Raw genomic sequence first — 18,652 nt, forward strand, 5'->3', positions numbered from 1 at the left:
TTGAAAAACTTTTACTATATTCAATGAGCGATCACATTTTGACCAAAAAACGCTGCTCCCAGAGCCCGGCATAGGATCTCCATAGAATTTTTTGCCCACAGGTAGAACTAAAATAAACTGGGTTCCATTACCGAAGTTGCAATTAACACGATCAGTTGGTTAGCTGCAAAAAATCCAAGTGACAACTTTACATTAGAACAGCACATAAACGTGAGAGCCTTCTGCAGGAGCAAGTGTTCGTGGGCCCTTTGGGCCCATGAACACTTGTCTAACATACTATAGCAGTACGTGTGTGTGTGTGTGTGTGTGTGTGTGTGTGTGTGTGTGTGTGTGTGTGTGTGTGTGTGTGTGTGTATTTTGGGCAGCCGAAACTACACATTCAAATCGCACCAAAATTGGCACAAAAATCGCTGATGTTGAAAAACTTAGTCCCATCATGAATGAAAAACTTTTACTATATTTAATGAGCGATCACATTTTGACCAAAAAACGCTGCTCCAGGCGCCCGGCATAGGATCTCTGTAGAATTTTTTGCCCACAGGTATAGCTAAAATATATTATAGCAGTGCGAGAGCCCTCCGCAGGAGTAAGTGCGAGGGGCCCTCCACGAGCACTTGTCAGTTCTAAAACTCTGGAGGACATCTAATCCATTTTTGTCTATATAACCCGGTCGATTTTACTCAGCACTAAAATACTTCGACAGCTCTGCGGGTTAAGCCTACTTTGGTCTCTTCAGCCTGCTAATCAGCCTACTTTCAGTCTGTTCAATTCGCTGATCATTTCCTGCAGCTCCTTCTGTGATTCACTAAAATTTGCAGTCATCGGCATTACTGACACCTAAAACTGCTGGATTCCTCCCTGCTTCCTGTAGTTTCTGTTATAACTTGAACTCAGCCTGTGCCCGACCCTCCACCATTCACCTCTTATGTCACCCCAGGGAAGCCGTTGGAGATCGGGGTGTCAGTGGAAGTGAGGAACCTGCACAAGATCAACGAGGAAGATGGGGTGAGTGTGTACTGTGTTGTCATTCATCTGTACAATATCGGCTGTTATTCTGTTTCAGGTGTCCTGTTTTAGACATGTAGCACTCATCTGGAGAGAAAGAGAGAGAGAGAAACTCATTCAAATCCATTTTTTTTTTAATTCTCTCTATAATCAGGCATATTGATTCAGCTTAGAGAGATTTTTCGAAGTAAAGGAGTTTGATACAGCATTTATAAACCTCTTCAGTACGACACACCTTCCCTAGCCTGAAAAAAAAAAAAATTTGGAGATGGCATGAAATGAGAAATACACCATCGGAATGAAAGGCTTTAAACTGCAGGTGGTGAGCGTGGAAATGAACCTACGAGTACGATGGCGCGACAGCAGACTACGGCCTCCCCCTGACCTTGAACCCCAGCAGTACGCCCCCCTCGACCCTGCCATCATGAAGCACGTATGGGTACCCGACCTTTACTTCGGTACGTCCATCCTTGACTACAGCGCGTTTAATCTAGCCTGACAGTGATCCTTCTTTTCAGACTAGATACACTGGAGGATAAATTTTAACTATACTTCTTTCACATTAACTTGGCCCAGATTTTCGTTCTTTTGCAGCTTATTTCCCGAAGTTCAGAGGCAGACTAAGGCAATGCTGTGGTTCTGTGTCTTTTCTATGGCACTTCGTCGTGTCTAGTGCCATATTCAAGTGTTAATCTACTGCTAAAACTCAGCATTCAAGATGGAAAGATGGTAATTTTAGACCAAGTTAGAGTAACTGGGCATAGTAACCAAGGAAGCTCTCTCTTGCCTCACTGAATTTCAATCAACCACGATGTAGCCTTAAAACTGTGGGAATGGCCTAGCTCTGTCAGACAAAAAAAAAAAAAAAATGCAGACACCGTATAGCAAGAGATCTAACACTGACAAATTATACTTTTATTTCGTAACATTCCAGTACATACTGTATGTTTTTCTTTGTGTGATTATTCTTTGTCGATCAAACAGCTTTCCAGTATTTACATACTAGCCTACTGCTTAAAAGCTTCTGAGTAGAGTTCATGCTTGCTCTTCTTTCCGTATCCATCAAATTGTTTTAACTGGTTCCATTCTTATTAGATATGTTTAACGATGGCTGTACCTGACCCTCTCATTTCTTGACTAAACTGACTAAGATCGCCTACAGGAAGCACAATTAAATGAAACAAAAGTCATCCTACAGGATAAGGTAAGGAAAAATGCCAATCGTACTGAGGGTCGTATTCTAAATGGCTCTGGCGATACTGGAACACACATTTTTCTTGGCGATTTATTCTGCACATAACATTTCAGCATCCTCTTGTATGTCACTGACGCAAAGTCGGTATTGAAAAGATATAAATAGCATAAACGATCATGTTTAAGTTTAGCTGACACAATAAATAGCAGGAAAAAAGAAGTTACGATGCCTACAAAGCCATTCAGCGTAAGGTCCTTAGGTCACGTCCACAGTGCCCTCGAACATGAGTTGACAACACAGCTGACAACATGTCTGAATGCATGTATGCAGCAGTATTTGGACGGATGTGTGCAAACATGTTTAAGTGCTGCTTCGGGCTTACTGGCAGCAGAGGTAATGCGATAAGTGTGTCCATAGGAGACAGCTGAGACTTCATTATGATCCTGCAAACATGGTCTGGCCGCCGCTGTTCCGTGCATGTCTGCAGCTTGTTCGTTATTGTATTGTTTACATATTGCCAGCACTTGTTCCAGCACATGTGTGGACGCGACCTTAGGGATTTTTTTTTTTCCTCCAGCCAACTAATTTACCTGCCTTGCCTTAACGATAATACAATGTTATAAATAACGAGAGAGAGAGAGAGAGAGAGAGAGAGAGAGACTGTCAAGATGTAAGAAGCATAAGAAAATCGCCAAGAAGCTACGAAACGCACAATGCCCTAAAAATACAGTCCTCAGATATATTCTGTTTATACCTGCTAACACTGAGTGCAAGACTAATGGTATCCTGGAAGCAAGGAAACCATTTACAACGCTGGGTGGTAACCATATAGCCATCTTACGAGGTGAAGCGGAGTCTAATATTAACTGGACGCAAATGTGGCGTCTATCAAGGAACTAAACCTTCACACTCTTCCCCGCGCCTCGCTGTGGCTAGGGGCTGTCTGCGGTAACGTAACATTGGTTCACTACACTGAACGGCCCTGTAGGGACGACTGCTTGCCTGCGGTAGATGGGTCTGCCCTGCCACACAGACCAAGGTACAGTAACTCAATAACAACAGCTTCACCCACTTGCCTTGCCCTGACGATAATAAAACGACACAGGCAACATAAAGCAGACGGGCTGGCAGTGACAGGCATAATACTTCGCCAACACAGTATCTACTTACACCTGCAAACTCATCTCACCTGCCTTGCTTTGACGATACTAAGACGACAGGAACAACATTCAAAAAAATATCATACGCATAGTAAGTGGCCAGTACAAGTGAGCTACGATGCAAACTATTTCAACTTTACGGCCCTTACACACCATCTGACTCACTCACCTTTCTTACCTTGACAGTATTAAAACGATGTAAATAACATACACATAAGTGCTTAGGTCTAACAGGCACAATAAATCGCCATGAAAAAGGAGCTACGAAGCCTTGTATGCCACTGAGAATACGCCCATTGACACTTTTTTATTTATTTGTTTACCACCTGCTAACTCACCTTCCCTGCTGGCCAGACCGCAGCGAGGAGGCCACCACCCCATCCGTTCTCACCCTCATCGCCTCGGTCTGGATCTATGGCGATTCTACCGTCGATTTTTCTGGAAAGTAAGTAAAGAATTGGTATGTGTTACTGGCTTGGCTTAATTACACTACTTTGGGTCAATTTCAATTTCAATTACAATTATCTAACTAAATATATAATTACAAATACAAGTACATGGTTCAAAATATTCTTAAATTCCAATTCCAATTTCAGTTACATGAAAGTTAAAACTAATTATTGACGTACTGTGTATCTAGATTGTTTCTTGTTTGTGTTTCATGTCACGGTAAATTTTCTGCAAAACCAATCAAGCCACGACTGGGTTCATGCAGTTTGAAGGTGTGGTTGTTGTTGGTGTTGATCAACTCATCTGTCTGGCCGAACAGACCCATCAACCAGAGGCAAGCAACTGCCCCTGCAGGGCTGTTCCATGCGGTGAACCAATGTTCAGTTGCAGCTGACTCCAACTCACCACAGTGAGGTGCGTGGAAAACTTTGAAGGTTTCGTTCCGGAATGGAAGCTTCTTTCGCGTCTCTCCACCCAGTTAACAGGAGCATCATAATGTGATTGCTGGTTCAGCTTCACCCTTTAATTTGGCTGTGTACGGTAGTTACCACCCAGCATCGAAATGGTTTCCTGGATTATAGACAACCATTAGGCTTGTCACTCAGTGCAGAGCCATTTGAAGCGGAAAGAAGAGTAGCGAAAAGTGACAGGAGGGAGGGGGAAAAGTAGGAAGAGAGGAGGGAAGACAGAGATTGAATGAGGAAGAAGAAGGATGAAGTAGGCAGCACTACATCAAGTGAGTGGATGATGGTCGCCATCACCTACAACCAAGCAGTTTAAAGTGTTTTCCGTTTACAGCTCGCCATTTGCTGACACTTCTGTCGCAGATTAACTCCTTGCCCCCTTTGAGATTATGAATCTTCTCTGGAGTCATTAATAACCTCAGCGGTCATTTGCGATGCAAGAGTCATGGAAGAAAAGTGGGTAATCCTTAAGGAGACAGGACCACACTGTTTTGCAGTTTTCTTTTGTTTTTCCTTACCTCAGATCTTCATGGGATTCTTTAAGTATTTTCTGATTGCTTTTTCAAGTTGCAGTATTTTTTTATTCTTTTAAGTTGTGGTGTATATTACACTACAAAGTATTGTACCTCACATTCATCTACACACTTGGTTTCCTTCCCCCGTGGTTTTTCCCTCATGTCACCACACACACGTGGTTTCCTTCACTCATGGCTTTTTCCACACCTCTTTCTCGGAATCAGCATCACTATTGGTGCTGCTACCAATAGAACTCAATTTCTCTTCCCTCCTCACCTGTAGTGGTGCCTAAACCTATCAATTTTGAATAGTCAGGCGACCTAGGCTTACCAATGCTCCGCCCACCTCATTAGGGGGCTTAAAACCGAGCAGGCGACCTTCTCCGGCCTTCTTTCTACTCTCAGCTTTGTCCCGGCTACTACCTTCTTGCTCTCTGTCTCTTCTGGTAAAATCTGGCCATGTGGTACAACTTTACATATACAATACACATAAACACATCAGCCCAGCATTCCCGTTTCTCACTAAATTCATTACTCATACTTGTAGTCTGTTACTATTTTATCCATGTAATTGATCCACACATGCTGTACTGTAATGACCTTGTACTATTTTGACATTATGCAGTAACTCTGTATTGTTCCAAGTCAATAATCACTCCCCTGTCTGCTTCTTCCCAGCACATTTGTGTTTATCTATCCCTACCATTTGCCTTGGTGTAGCCCCTAGTAAAATATTCTCATAACTAAAAATACAGTGGTGACTTCCCGGAGTGTATAAAGAACATGGAGACCTTACCTTACATCCATCTATCCCTTCCTATATTCACGTAGGATAATAACACGTGGTTTACACAAGTTGATGCCGTGTGGCCTGACGATACCAGTGATGATGACAAATTCAGAGCAGTTGTCCGCACTCTCCCAACTGAAGTAGCTGCCCTTGTACAGGACGTACTCCTGAAACCACCTACAGGGCAAAAGTATAAAACCCTCAAGGAGAGTTTGCTGCAGGCCCTGAGCAAATCAAAGCAGGCACTGCTAATGGAGCTGGATGCAATTCGCTCCCAACAGCAGTGCCCCTCAGCCCTCCTTGCCCACATTCAAGCCACCCTCACGGCAGCTGGAGCGACCCTATCAGATGACCTCCTCCGGCACAGACTCCTCCAGCTCATGCCACCAGACTTCTGACTCCACCTAGCATCCCTGGCCCCTGGCACGTCCCTTGCCGAGTTCATCGAGAGGGTGGACATTCTATACAAAACTCAACAGCATCATGCCAACCACCCAGTAAGTGCACACTCCTCTCTTTCCCCTGTCATAGCCCCCAGTGCTACCCCCAGTGAAACAGTGGTGTCAGTGAACAGTGTAGCTAACAAAAACGGTTCCATGTCAGAGCTGTGTACCTTGTTAACAAATTTAACAAATAGAATAGACAAGCTGGAAAGTAAAATAAGTGGCTTCACCACTCAGACCCCCAATGTTGCAAATCATTCCCCAGCCCCACAGTGTTCCAACAGTGCCCCCCCAGTGAACCGTGGTCGTAATGCTAATCCCCAAACAGCAAGGGACGATTTTGTGTTGTGTACATATCACAAACGCTTTGGTATGGAAGCCAGACGATGTTCACCACCCTGCATATTCACGGGAAATGCATATGGCGGGAGACAGTCCCAGTAGTGTCTCCCGCCACACACACCAAATGCTCCCTCAGGATCAGCACACCCAGAGCCACAACATGTTCCACTGGCTCCGGGGAACTACTATGGGTTAAAGACGCTATCTCAGGCATAAAATACCTTATTGACCCTGGAGCCTCATTCAGTATAGTCCCTCCTACCTCTGACCACAAACGGCTCAGCAACCCCAGCTTGACCATGCGGCCTTGGCACGGGAGCAGGAGGATGATCAGGAACTCCAGGAATTGCTGCAAGCCACGACCTCACTTCAACTACAACAGTTTGATGTCACCGGCACACCCCAGAAACTCTGGTGTGACATATCCTGTGGGAGAGCATGGCCCTATATTCCCCAATGATTCCGAAGGCAAGTCTTTAATCATTACCACGAGATGGTGCACCCAGGCATTCGCGGCACGCACAGCTTACTTAGCCGGTGAGTGGTATGGCCAGGGATGGGCATGACACCACCAACTGGGTCCAAGCATGCATGGCTTGTCAGTCAGCAAAAGTGCATCGCCACACCAAGACACCACTTAAACTGCTGCCCACGCCAACTCAATGTTTCCACATGGTCCACATTGACATCCTCGGCCCCCTCCCCGAATCTAGGGGTAACCGCTAGATCTTAACGTGCATAGACAGGGTGACAAGATGAGTCGAGGCCATGCCCAAGCTGGACACTATGACTGACCATGTGGCATATCACTTCCTGACCTGGGTCGCTCATTTTGGTGCCCCACAGGTCATCATCACAGACATCATAGAACATCACAGAATCTTGGGCCTGGCAGGACCTAATGGACTTCCTGGGTGCCAAACGCCACAGATCCTCCACATATCACCCTCAGGCAAAGGGGATGACTGAGTGCTGCCCTCGTCGCCTGAAGGAAGCACCGAGGGCACTTCCCCACCCAGTGAACTGGGTGGCCGCGCTGCCAATCATCCTCCTAAACTTGAGGGTTACAGAGAAGGAGGACATCAGGAATTCCCCAGCGAAGCTAACATACAGGGAAGACTTGAGGCTACCGGGGCAGTTCGCCCTGCAACCAGGCACGCCAGCCCTGGTTTTCCTCCCAGAGCTCCAGCAGGCAATGCAGGCACTACAACCAGTCCCTCCCCGTTCTCGCCAGCACCAGAAGACATTCATCCCGCACTCCCTACCAGACGCCGAACAGGTCTTTGTGAGGAGGGGTCGTCAACGCACATCACCACTCCAGTGCCCATACGAAGGCCCATACCCTGTGATCACAAACTCACACAAGACAGTCACAGTATACAAACACGGGAAACCATCCACAATCTCTGCAGACAGAGTCAAACCGGCCACACCACAAACCCAGTTACAGACAACACCTCACACATAATCCCCCACCCTTGCAAGTCCACCAACAACATGCCCACAACCAACACCTCATATCCCAGCACCAACACCTACATGCACCACCCACACACACACACACACACCATCCCCTTTGTCAACTCATACCCTCCGCTACCTGTCATCACCACATCCCAACTCAGGCGTTATGCAGACAAGCACACCTCTACCACTGATGCAAACACTTCCTCACCACCACTCACACTACCGTCCACAAACCTGACCTCCAGCACTAACCCCTACCATGCCTCAACCCGTCCTTACACCTCATCCACCCTCTCCGTCAACCTCACAAGATCCTACCTCACACCTTACTTCCCCACCCACCACCCCTCAACCCGTCCTTACACCTCAACCACCCTCTCATTCAATATCAACACCTGTCGTTCCAGTAATCCCTCCACCACTAACCACAAACCTACAAACTGCACCAATAACTACCACATTTACCTACACTCAGTCAGGCCGTCTCAGCAAACCACCACAGTTTTACACTCCAGCATAATCTGACACCAAAAACCGCACACACTCCATGTCATCACACCTTCGTTGCATCCGTATGGTACAGAATTGTTTTTTGTGTTTGTGCTACCTTACATAAGAGCTCAATTGTAAAGGAGGGCATAACTCACTCATTCGTTCTTTCATCATAACTAAGCACTAGTCAAATGTTTATACAGAAAGTTATGCCCAGCTACTATTGCTTAGTTTATAGTCATCCCCCCCCCCCCATTTAAGACGTTACTCCATCACACATAGCCATGGAATGGACTTGTCATTAGAAACTCTCCTGTCTGTCACAACTATTTGTATTTACCGCATCCAAAGCACTTTCAAATGTTCGCTCACTTTGAAAGTGGTATATATATATATATATATATATATATATATATATATATATATATATATATATATATATATTGTACCTTGTACCCCAATCATATTTTGTTTGTTTCTCTCTCTCTTTTCTTCCTGTTTGAATGCCATAAAATGGAGGGGGGGAGGGGGAGTGCTGTGGCGTATATTACACCACAAAGTATTGTACCTCACATCCATCTACACACTTGGTTTCCTTCCCTCGTGGTTTTTCCCTCATGTCACCATACACTCGTGGTTTCCTTCACTCATGGCTTTTTCCACACCTCTTTCTCGGAATCAGCATCACTATTGGCGCCGCTACCAACAGAATTCAATTTCTCTTCCCTCCTCACCTGTAGTGGTGCCTAAACCTATCAATTTTGAATAGTCAGGCGACCTAGGCTTACCAATGCTCCGCCCACCTCATTAGGGGGCTTAAAACCGAGCAGGCGACCTTCTCCGGCCTTCATTCTACTCTCAGCTTTGCCCCGGCTACTACCTCCTTGCTCTCTGTCTCTTCTGGTAAAATCTGGCCATGTGGTACAACTTTTCATATACAATACACATAAACACATCAGCCCAGCATTCCCGTTTCTCACTAAATTCATTACTCATACTTGTAGTCTGTTACTATTTTATCCATGTAATTGATCCACACATGCTGTAATGTAATGACCTTGTACTATTTTGAAATCATACAGTAACTCTGTATTGTTCCAAGTCATTAATCACTCCCCTGTCTGCTTCTTCCCAGCATGTTTGTGTTTATCTATCCTTACCATTTGCCTTGGTGTAGCTCCTAGTAAAATATTCTCATAACTAAAACGTTACAAAGTGACGAAAAGCTTTTTTATTTATTTATTTTTTTTAAGCGGTTTGTTTACAAACGGACGCCATCTTGTGGCGTGCGATGACAGCCAGGTGCCATCTTAGAACGCCATTTTTAAACGAAATTATCCTTATCAGTGCCTGTTTATCAAAGTCTAATACAATTTTTCGTAACTTAACCCAATCTTATTTATTCTAACCTAACCAAACTTATCCTAACTGAACCTAATCTATTACTTATGTAATTATACTTTCTTTGTTTACTGATGGATCCTCTTCATGCTTGAAAACGCACTTCTGTACAAAGTCAATAAATCAGTCCAAAGGTAAGTAACAATTTATGTTAGTTTTTAAAAGGGGGTCCAATGTCTCCTTAAATATGGATTACCAAAGTGTTCGCAAATGATGAGACAAACAGGAAATACTTCAAACTACTTGAATTCCAGTTGTGGTTTCTGTTAAATATTATCCCATGTTACTGTTTATGCTTTCCTCTTAGCAGTGGCTGTTTTATGGAGTTGCCTGGGGTGGCCACAGCCACCTCTGAAATCTCACTGGCCTCCCTTGTGGCCACCCAAGATGTGATATGTAGTTGGCAAGTTCATCAACACAATAAGGTGGGACAAACGTTGATCATTTAACGCCACTTTCTGCTTCCTGTTCGTCAGCCAGTTCCTAATCCATACTGGTACTTGTTCACAAATACAGTGGTTGCCGCTTAATAAGCAGTCCCGTAGACCTCCAAATTTGATTGGTCTTGCGTTTAGCGCTTCAGCCAATGATCTGACGATTTTATTGTTATGGTACGCGACTTTTGCAAAGGGAGACCCCACGTGTTTGTCTGTTGAGATTCATCCATCTAAAAAAAAATAGCACGGACACAGGCAGATGAAGCCCGTCAGGGAAATAAGCAAATCAGATACAGGGGGTGTACTTATCAGGATGGGGGGTATAAAGAAATGGTGTTGAGCAGGGCTGAGATAGGGGATATAAGGCGACGATCTCAGCTACTGTATCAAATTCTGAAACTCGTCTTACAATGGCGTCTCGTAAGTTGGAACGAAGGGCGGCAGTGGAGGGGCAGTCTAATAAGTAACAAAGGGGGGGACACTCGTCACTGTGGTGGCAGTAGGGGCACGGTCCTGGGTCATTTTTGGTTATTTGGGAAAAGCAGGGGAAGCCCAGTCGCACTGTGAAGTAGTTTGGGGTGGGTGGCAGGATGGCGTGTTGATCGTAGCGAGTAGCTCTTGCATACCAATTGTCAGAGCATGAACCCTCTGCCACTTGCTCTTCATGATCTTCCAGAGTTAATGTGTAGATGGTAGCATGTGCATTGTAATTGATTTGCAAGAGGTTTGCACTAAGAGGGTAAGTGATGTCGGGGAGTGTGGTGGCACAGCGAGCAGCGGCATTAGCCAGCTCATTGCCAGCAATGCCTACATGACTGGGGATCCAATGGAGAAATATTTCACCTCCATTTCTTTTGATGACGTCAGCCACTGCTGCAATAGAGGTCAGCAGGCCTATATTATCAGTGAGGTGTCATGAGCGAATACTGTGCAGAGACGAGAGCAAATCTGAGTGAATTACTATGCACCTGTGATGGCAACAGAGTGCATTTCTGAGAGCGCCTAGGATGGTGGATGGCGACGAGCTCCATCTCATACATGGTGGACCCGGAGGGGAGTCTCCAGGTCTCGACACGATCTTCGCTGAAGAATGCAGCACCTGCTGCACCCTCAGCAGTGACTGACCCATCAATGTAGCACTCAGCTGTCCCTGGGATCCAGAGTGATGTTATTCTCAGGAGCCCATCCTGACGTAGGAGGGCTGGCAGAGATGCTCCAGGGCGGTCGTCAGGTGGGGCAAGACTCTGGATCGCCGGGGACAGCCATGGAAGGGAAGGAGTATAGGTGGGTCAGGCAGGTCGGGGCCTCCCTGAGGGGCATTGGCGATTTTATGGTGGTGGATTATGCTGGCAGTGTGGTGTGCCCAGGCCTTCCTTGGGTGAGGATGGGGGGGCTTTGCAAGGGTGCATTGCATCAGCTCAGAGACAGGTAGTTGCGGCCTGAGCTTGCAGAGCTGTGCTGTGACTGCTGCTGACTGACTCCATACTCCGTGTTGCAGTAAGGTGAAGCCATTCGCCATTTGAGGTTCTCAGTACACATCTACAGAGGAGCTCCTAAAATCACACATAGTGCAGTGTTTTGTAGGACCTCAAGGGAGCGAACTAGCACACCTGAAAGCCCTACAAGACAGATCACACTAGTTGACAAGAAAGTGGATAGTGTGTGAGCAGAAGGTCCTGAGGACATGATGTGAGGCGCCCAGATTGCGAAAGGAGAAAGCTTTGAGTGCAGAGATTCTGGGGCCTGCTAGCTCCCACAGGTACAGGACGTGAATGTTGAAAGTAATGTGACTATCAAACCACACCCCCAAGTACTGATGGCTGCGAACAATTTCGAGCTGGTGTCCCCCTAGGTGGAGTGGGCATTCAGGGGGACATAAGCTGAAGGGCACGCACTTGGTCCTCTCAAGATTAATCTTGAGGCCCAGTTCGCAGCATCTGTCATGGAGGCAGGTTAGAGCAGTCGGTGCATGACTGTAGCAGTCCCTATGGAAGAAAACGAGCACCAGATCGTCTACATTGCAGAGCAGGGAGATGCCCCTGCCGAAGTCAATCGACAGCAGGTTCTCTACAAGGATGTTAAAGAGCAAAGGACTGAGCACACTACCTTGAGGGGTGCCACTGCCATGTGGGTAAGAAGGAAAAAGCTGTCTCTGAAAGCAGACTCTAGCAGCACATCAACGAAGAAAGTTGTGGATTCAGGTGAGGAACCTGCTGCAGACTCCTTTACTGACAAGCACTGCAAGAATGGCACCGGGATCAGCTAGCTCAAATGCCTTCTCGAGATCGAGGAAGACAGCCATTCCCCCGCTGTTTCTCAGTTCTCTCAGGAAGGATAGGCACTGTTGGGCGCTTCTGCCAGGAAGGTAGGCAAAGAGCTGAGAGTGCAGCAGGCCTGGTTTCCAGGTGAGACAAGAAAGGACCAGCCTTTCAGCTGTCTTTGCCAAGCAACTGAGGAGTGATATGGGTCTCTTGGCATCAGGCTCGCATGGCTTGGGGATGGGGTGTATGATGGAAGTGTAGTTAGGCATCGGCCGGGAGTTGGGGGGGTCACCTCTAGGGGGATTTCCTCCGGGGGTAGGTGGAGGGCTCGCTTTCCCTCCTCGATCTTCGCTGTGGCGGGGGTAAGCTCTGGTTTGACGGTAGGCTGAGGGTTAGGGTGAGGCAGAGATGGATGTGTGGGAGGCACGGAGGTGTTGAAGATAACTGTCAGAGGCTTTGCTGGTGGGGTGGCAGGTTGTTGGGGGGGTGGAGTTTGTCTTCCACCACCTTCTGCACGATAGAGTCTACTGCCTTCACAAGCAGCCTGGTGTCTAATTGCTGGCCCAGGGCTTCCCCTATGGAATGAGCCACACATACCACAATATCTTGGCACACCAGATGGAGTTGCTCCATTGTGAAGATGATCTTGGGAGAGCTGGAGTTGTGTCTGGTGTCGTGTGGTGGCGAGAGTAGAGGAGTGCAAGCCATGGTCAGAGTTGTATTCTTTAGGCCTTGGGTCAGAGGAGGGGTGGGGGGGACGACCGCCGCAGTGGAGGAGTGAGGCCGGCGGACGGGATATGTCATGTGTCATCAATAGCTCAACGATTTTATCACAGATGCAATTTCTGGTTTGAAATTGTTACTTTACAGTTTTTATAATTGAATTTTTAGTTGTTGTGGTCAGCATGGCACATATAATTTAATGTTGTATTCTAAAATGCAAAAATAACAACCTGGCCGTGAATACAAACATTACGATGGATTCTAGCATGAGTTTTGAAATTCATTTATGAATCATCTGTGCACAGGATGAAGAAACTGCCATGCATTGAATATTTGTATTTACATATTTTGATCACCTATCATTCATTAAGGTTCGCCATGCCACACTAGCTCTGTGTCCAATCTTGGCCACCCCAGTCAAAATGTCCTGGATGCGCCACTGCCTCTTAGATATTTATGATTGTTATGACACGTGGTAACGCTTATGTCCCCACTGTCAGGAACTTTCCCATGACACGCCAAGATCTTCATGTCTTCTTGTGTCGTCGCATGTCATCATGAATAACCTGGCGTGACTTAGCGATGACATAGGTGTCGTAGCAATAGCTTGGAGACCGGATCCTGAAGACCTGCTACGACACACGAAATTATACCTACAACAGACAAGTTATACCTAAGACACGGTACGACAACTTACACACGGCCATCGTCATGTATCGTCATATGTCCTGACAATCTCCACAGTGACTTAGCTGTAACTTAGCGGTTGGTCCATGTATATAACACTCCACTCCACCAGGCGATTTTTATGTTGTGGGGGCGGTTTATTGTTTTCAGTACCTACCCTGCATTATCTATTCACTTCCTACTCCAAATGCCGCAATCACGCCCACACCAGCAGACCGAACTGTCCCTGGCCCCCTGCAATACCTACGGGACTGCCAGGTAAGTGTCTAATGCGGCGCTATTTACAGCCCAACCTGTAGTCAAGATTTAGTAGGAATAAAACAAAAACCGTCATCGTTGTACGAGGGTTAAAATCTTTAATGTTCTTTATTTGTATCCGTCCGTATAAAGTCTTGTGCAAGTAGGGAGAGTGATAGCTAGAATTTAACCGTTCCTTAAGCTAGCCAAGTTTGAGTCAGGATGGAGTGTCTGTAGGTGAGAGTAATGCACATGGAAGTTTGTGTGTGTGTGTGTGTGTGTGTGCCAGTGTTTCTATTTGCCATCGGTATGTTCTGGCAGGATATGAATATAAGCTAACAAATGAAAGGACATACACCCAACACCTACTTTAAATGCACGCAACAGTATAGGAATCGAACCCAGACTCAGAGCACTGTAGAAGGAAGGCGAACACGACATGCACTGTGTAACCTTGGCTTCTGTTCATTATTACTGGAAGATTATCGGACAGCTCCCATATCGTAAAAAATAATGTATATTATCAGGAGACACCGAAAATTAGCCGGAAATGACGGCTAATTTTCGGTGTCTCCTGATAATATACATTATTTTTTACGATATTATTCAGCTTCGGTACTAAAGGATCTGATTCAGGCTCTAACTGCTGCCGTTCAGGAAGTCTCGCCTAAGATGAATTCAATCATCTAGTGGAGGCAAGAAGAAATTTTAAAATGTCACTGGATTAACCCTTGTAAGGTAATCTTGATTTTGTTACTATTTTAGGTAACGTGGGGTCTGACAGACCCCACGGAAAAAAAATAAAAAAAAAATACTTCCGTTTGAGATATTTCAAAATGCTTCAACACACAAATAATTCAACCCCTTGTCTGTAAATAGGGCCAGAAAAAATAAAGTTTAATAGAAAAAATATATATTTTTTTTAAATTTATACAAAAATGGTTAAATTTTAGGTATAAAAATTTTAAAATTAAATCTTGCAAAATTGAAAACTAATATCATGATTCCTTGGGTGGTCTGCAGTGGACCGATGTTGGGACCTTCTGTATACAAAAGGAGAAAGATAGCAAATTGAAATAAAAGAATCACAAGAGGGCTCAACTGAGGTTACATTATAGGTAATCTGGGGTCTAACATACACCAATGGCTCTATAGAGCAAAATCAGAGCCAGGTACAGCTATGACTCCATCATCCCCATGAAGAGCATCACTAGGCAGGAAGGTAATGAGACGGACAGATCTGTAGACCTTATGCTCATATTTTTTAAAATTAAATTTCGGGGACTGGGGTCTCTGAGACCCCACATTACCTATCTAGGGTTAAAGGAGTTAAGAAATTATGAAAATTTTATGACGGGGACTAACTTCCATAATTGCGTAATTCATTTATGACACCCAGATACCTAGCAAATTACTTTTATGGTACTAAGAACACAATTTACGTTTGTTGACATTGGTGGTGGTGTCATACTCAGGGCATGAAGGCGATTTGAACCAGAAACCCATTCGACCCCAAATCGTTCCAATCTGTTAGGTTTGGTTAAATTAGGTTAAGTTTAATTAGGGTAGGTCAGGGTAAGTTAGGGTAGGCTGGGTTAGGTCATATTAGGTTAGGAAAGTAGGAACGAAACGATGCGTTAGTGATGGCTTGACCTTGGTACCGAATCAATCTGAAAGACCAACAAGGCGGACGGCCATTTGCCAAGGTTGTGTTTAAAAGTGCTGGGGTTTTGTGTTTAATACTTTCAAAATTGATCATCTCGGCAACTTTCTGAATATATCACAGTGATAATTCGCCTATGATTTATTGAGATTAAGTACAGTTAAAATTTTTAGGTATGGGAGTTCTACAGTTTCATCGAATTATCAATGGCCTCATAGGCTACACTCCATCTTCCAGAAGGTAATATTTTTACCACATCAATATATGTCACACTTTAACCTTTATCAGTGGCCTAGCCTTTGCTTTATTCTGGGCTACATCGATAGTTACCGCCTTGTGGACAGAGCCATGAATCTTACAAATGCATTTGCCAGGGTCTTTATCGGTTCTGTGCTGGCACCATAACGGCCAGATGATTGACGGGGATCAAAACTAGATTTTCTTCTAAATCTGCTTAGCCTAAGGAAGTTATTATTATTATTATTATTATTATTATTATTATTATTTTTATTATTATTATTTTACAGTTGCTAGCAAGAGACTATTTACTCAGCTTCGGATAAATTGTTCGAATTGGAGGATCAGGTAATCATAGATATAAATAAGAGTAGATACCGCATCTCCTACTCTTTAGTACAGCGGCGATGCGTCTGTGCGGCCGCCATATTGGAGCGGTCAATCATGTAATAGTGGGGCATGTTTTAGAGTGAATTCAGACTATGAAGATGAATGTTGTTGTTGTGGAGGTGGTGATGGTGGTTACTGTTGTTGTGGTGGTGATGGTGCTTACTGCTGTGGTGGTGGTGATGGTGGTTATTGTTGTGGTAGTGGTTGTTGTTGCTGTGGTGGTGGTGGTGGTGGTGATGGTGGTTTTTGTTGTTGTGATGTAAGAAGTGGTTATTGTGGTGGTGGTGGTGGTAGGTGTGTTGGTGGTTGTTGTTGTGGTGGTGGTTGTTGTGGTGGTGGTGGTTGTTGTGGTGGTGGTTGTTGTGGTGGTGGTTGTTGTGGTGGTGGTGGTTGTTGGTGTGGTTGTTGTTGTTGTTGTTGTGGTGGTGGTGGTGGTGGTGGTTGTGGTGGTGGTGGTTGTTGTTGTTGTTGTTGTGGTGGTGGTGGTGGTGGTGGTGGTGGTGGTGGTGGTGGTGGTGGTTGTGTGTGTTTTTTTTTTTTTTTACGTGTCCGACTCTGGGCATAGGCTTCACAGCCTGCTATCAAGGCCCAGCAGTCCTTCTACATACCATACACCTCTCTACATGTCACCACTTCGGTGCTAACACCCACCATCCATATTGAATACATGCTAGGGCTGTCTCATACAGGACTGGTGTATTGGTATTAGCGGGGGTATTTTTATGATATGTCGGCAGGTAATCTGGTAGATCAGGAAAGTCTGCTTTTTTTTTTTTTTTTGTAATGAAATTCAAATACTTAAACTGTTCCCTGCCCCAGCCGGGATTCGAACCTGGGTCCATCAGGACTGCAGGCCGCCTCTCTACCGATTCAGGTTGTTGTGATGATGGTTATAACGGTGGCTTTTGTGGTGGCAGTTGTGGTTATTGTTGCTGTTGTAGTGGTTGTGGAGGTGGTGGTGGTGGTGATGGATGTCGTGGTTGTTGTTTTGGTGGTGGTTGTTACGGTGGTGGTGGTTGTTACGGTGGTGGTGGTTGTTATGGTGGTAGTTGTTGTGGTGGTGGTTGTGGTTGTTGCTGTTGTTGTGGTGGTGGTTGTGGTTATTGCTGTTGTTGTGGTGGTGGTTGTGGTTGTTGCTGTTGTTGTTGTGGTGGTTGTGGTTGTTGCTGTTGTTGTTGTGGTGGTGGCTGTGTTGATGGTCGTAATAGTGGTGGTGGTTGTTGTGGTTGTTGCTCTTGTGGTGGTTGTGGTGGTGGTGATGCTGGTGGTGGTGGTGGTGGTGGTTTTATTGGTTGTTGCAGTTGTGGTGGTGGTTCTTGTGTTGGTGGTTGTTGCAGTTGTGGTGGTGGTTGCTGTGGTTGTGACGGTTTTTGTTGTGGTGGGGGTTATTGGTGTGGTGATGGTGGTTGCTGATGTGGTTGTTGATGTGGTTGCTGATGTGGTTGTTGTTGTGGTTGATGATGTGGTTCTTGCTGAGGTTGTTGCTGTGGTTGTTGTTGTGGTTGTTGATGTGGTTCTTGCTGTGGCTGTTGGTGTGGTGGTTGCTGTGATGGTGGTGGTGGTGATTGTTGTTGTTGTGGTGGTGGTTGTGGTGGTGGTGGTGGTTGCTGTTGTGGTGGTAGTTGTGGTGGTGGTTGTTGTGATGGTGATGGTTGTTTTTGTGGCAGTTGTTGTGGTGGTGGTTACTGTTGTGATGGAGGTGGTCGTGGTGATGGAGGTGGTTGTTGTGATGGTGGCGGTTGTTGTTGTGGTGATGACTGTTGTGGTTGTGGTTGTTGTTGCTGTTGTGGTGGTGGTTGTGGTTGTTGTTGCTGTTGTTGTTGTTGTGGTGGTGGTGGTGGTGGTTGTGGTGGTGGTTGTGTTGGTGGATGTGGTGGTTGTGGTGGTGGCTGTTGTGTTGGTGGTGGTTGTTGTGGTGGCAGTGGTGGTTTTTTGTGGTGCTGGTTGTTGTGGTGGTGGCTGTTGTTGTGGTGGTAATGGTTGTGGTTCCTGGTTCATCATAAACGTGTACTTGGTGGACTGCAGGCTTAAATTTCCCTTCTGCAAGCCATCATCCTCTTTTCGGGGGATAGGAAAGCAGCTGAGGGACGTTTGCATAACTAGATAGATGAGCCGCTCGTGCTATCGGTGCCACCATAGATATATTCCCACGCCTTCTACACCCAACTGCAGCACACTGCTGCTGCATTTCCAGGTAAATTGTGGTCAACTTTGCCCATTCTCAGGAACATGACTTCGTCTGCCTCGACCGTTCCAAGATGGCGGCCGCGCAGACGCATCTAGAGTAGTGTCA

Source organism: Coenobita brevimanus, chromosome 13, assembly GCF_032717465.1.
Source record: "Coenobita brevimanus isolate Jiangsu-jjx chromosome 13, ASM3271746v2, whole genome shotgun sequence".
NCBI classification, from domain to species: domain Eukaryota; kingdom Metazoa; phylum Arthropoda; class Malacostraca; order Decapoda; family Coenobitidae; genus Coenobita; species Coenobita brevimanus.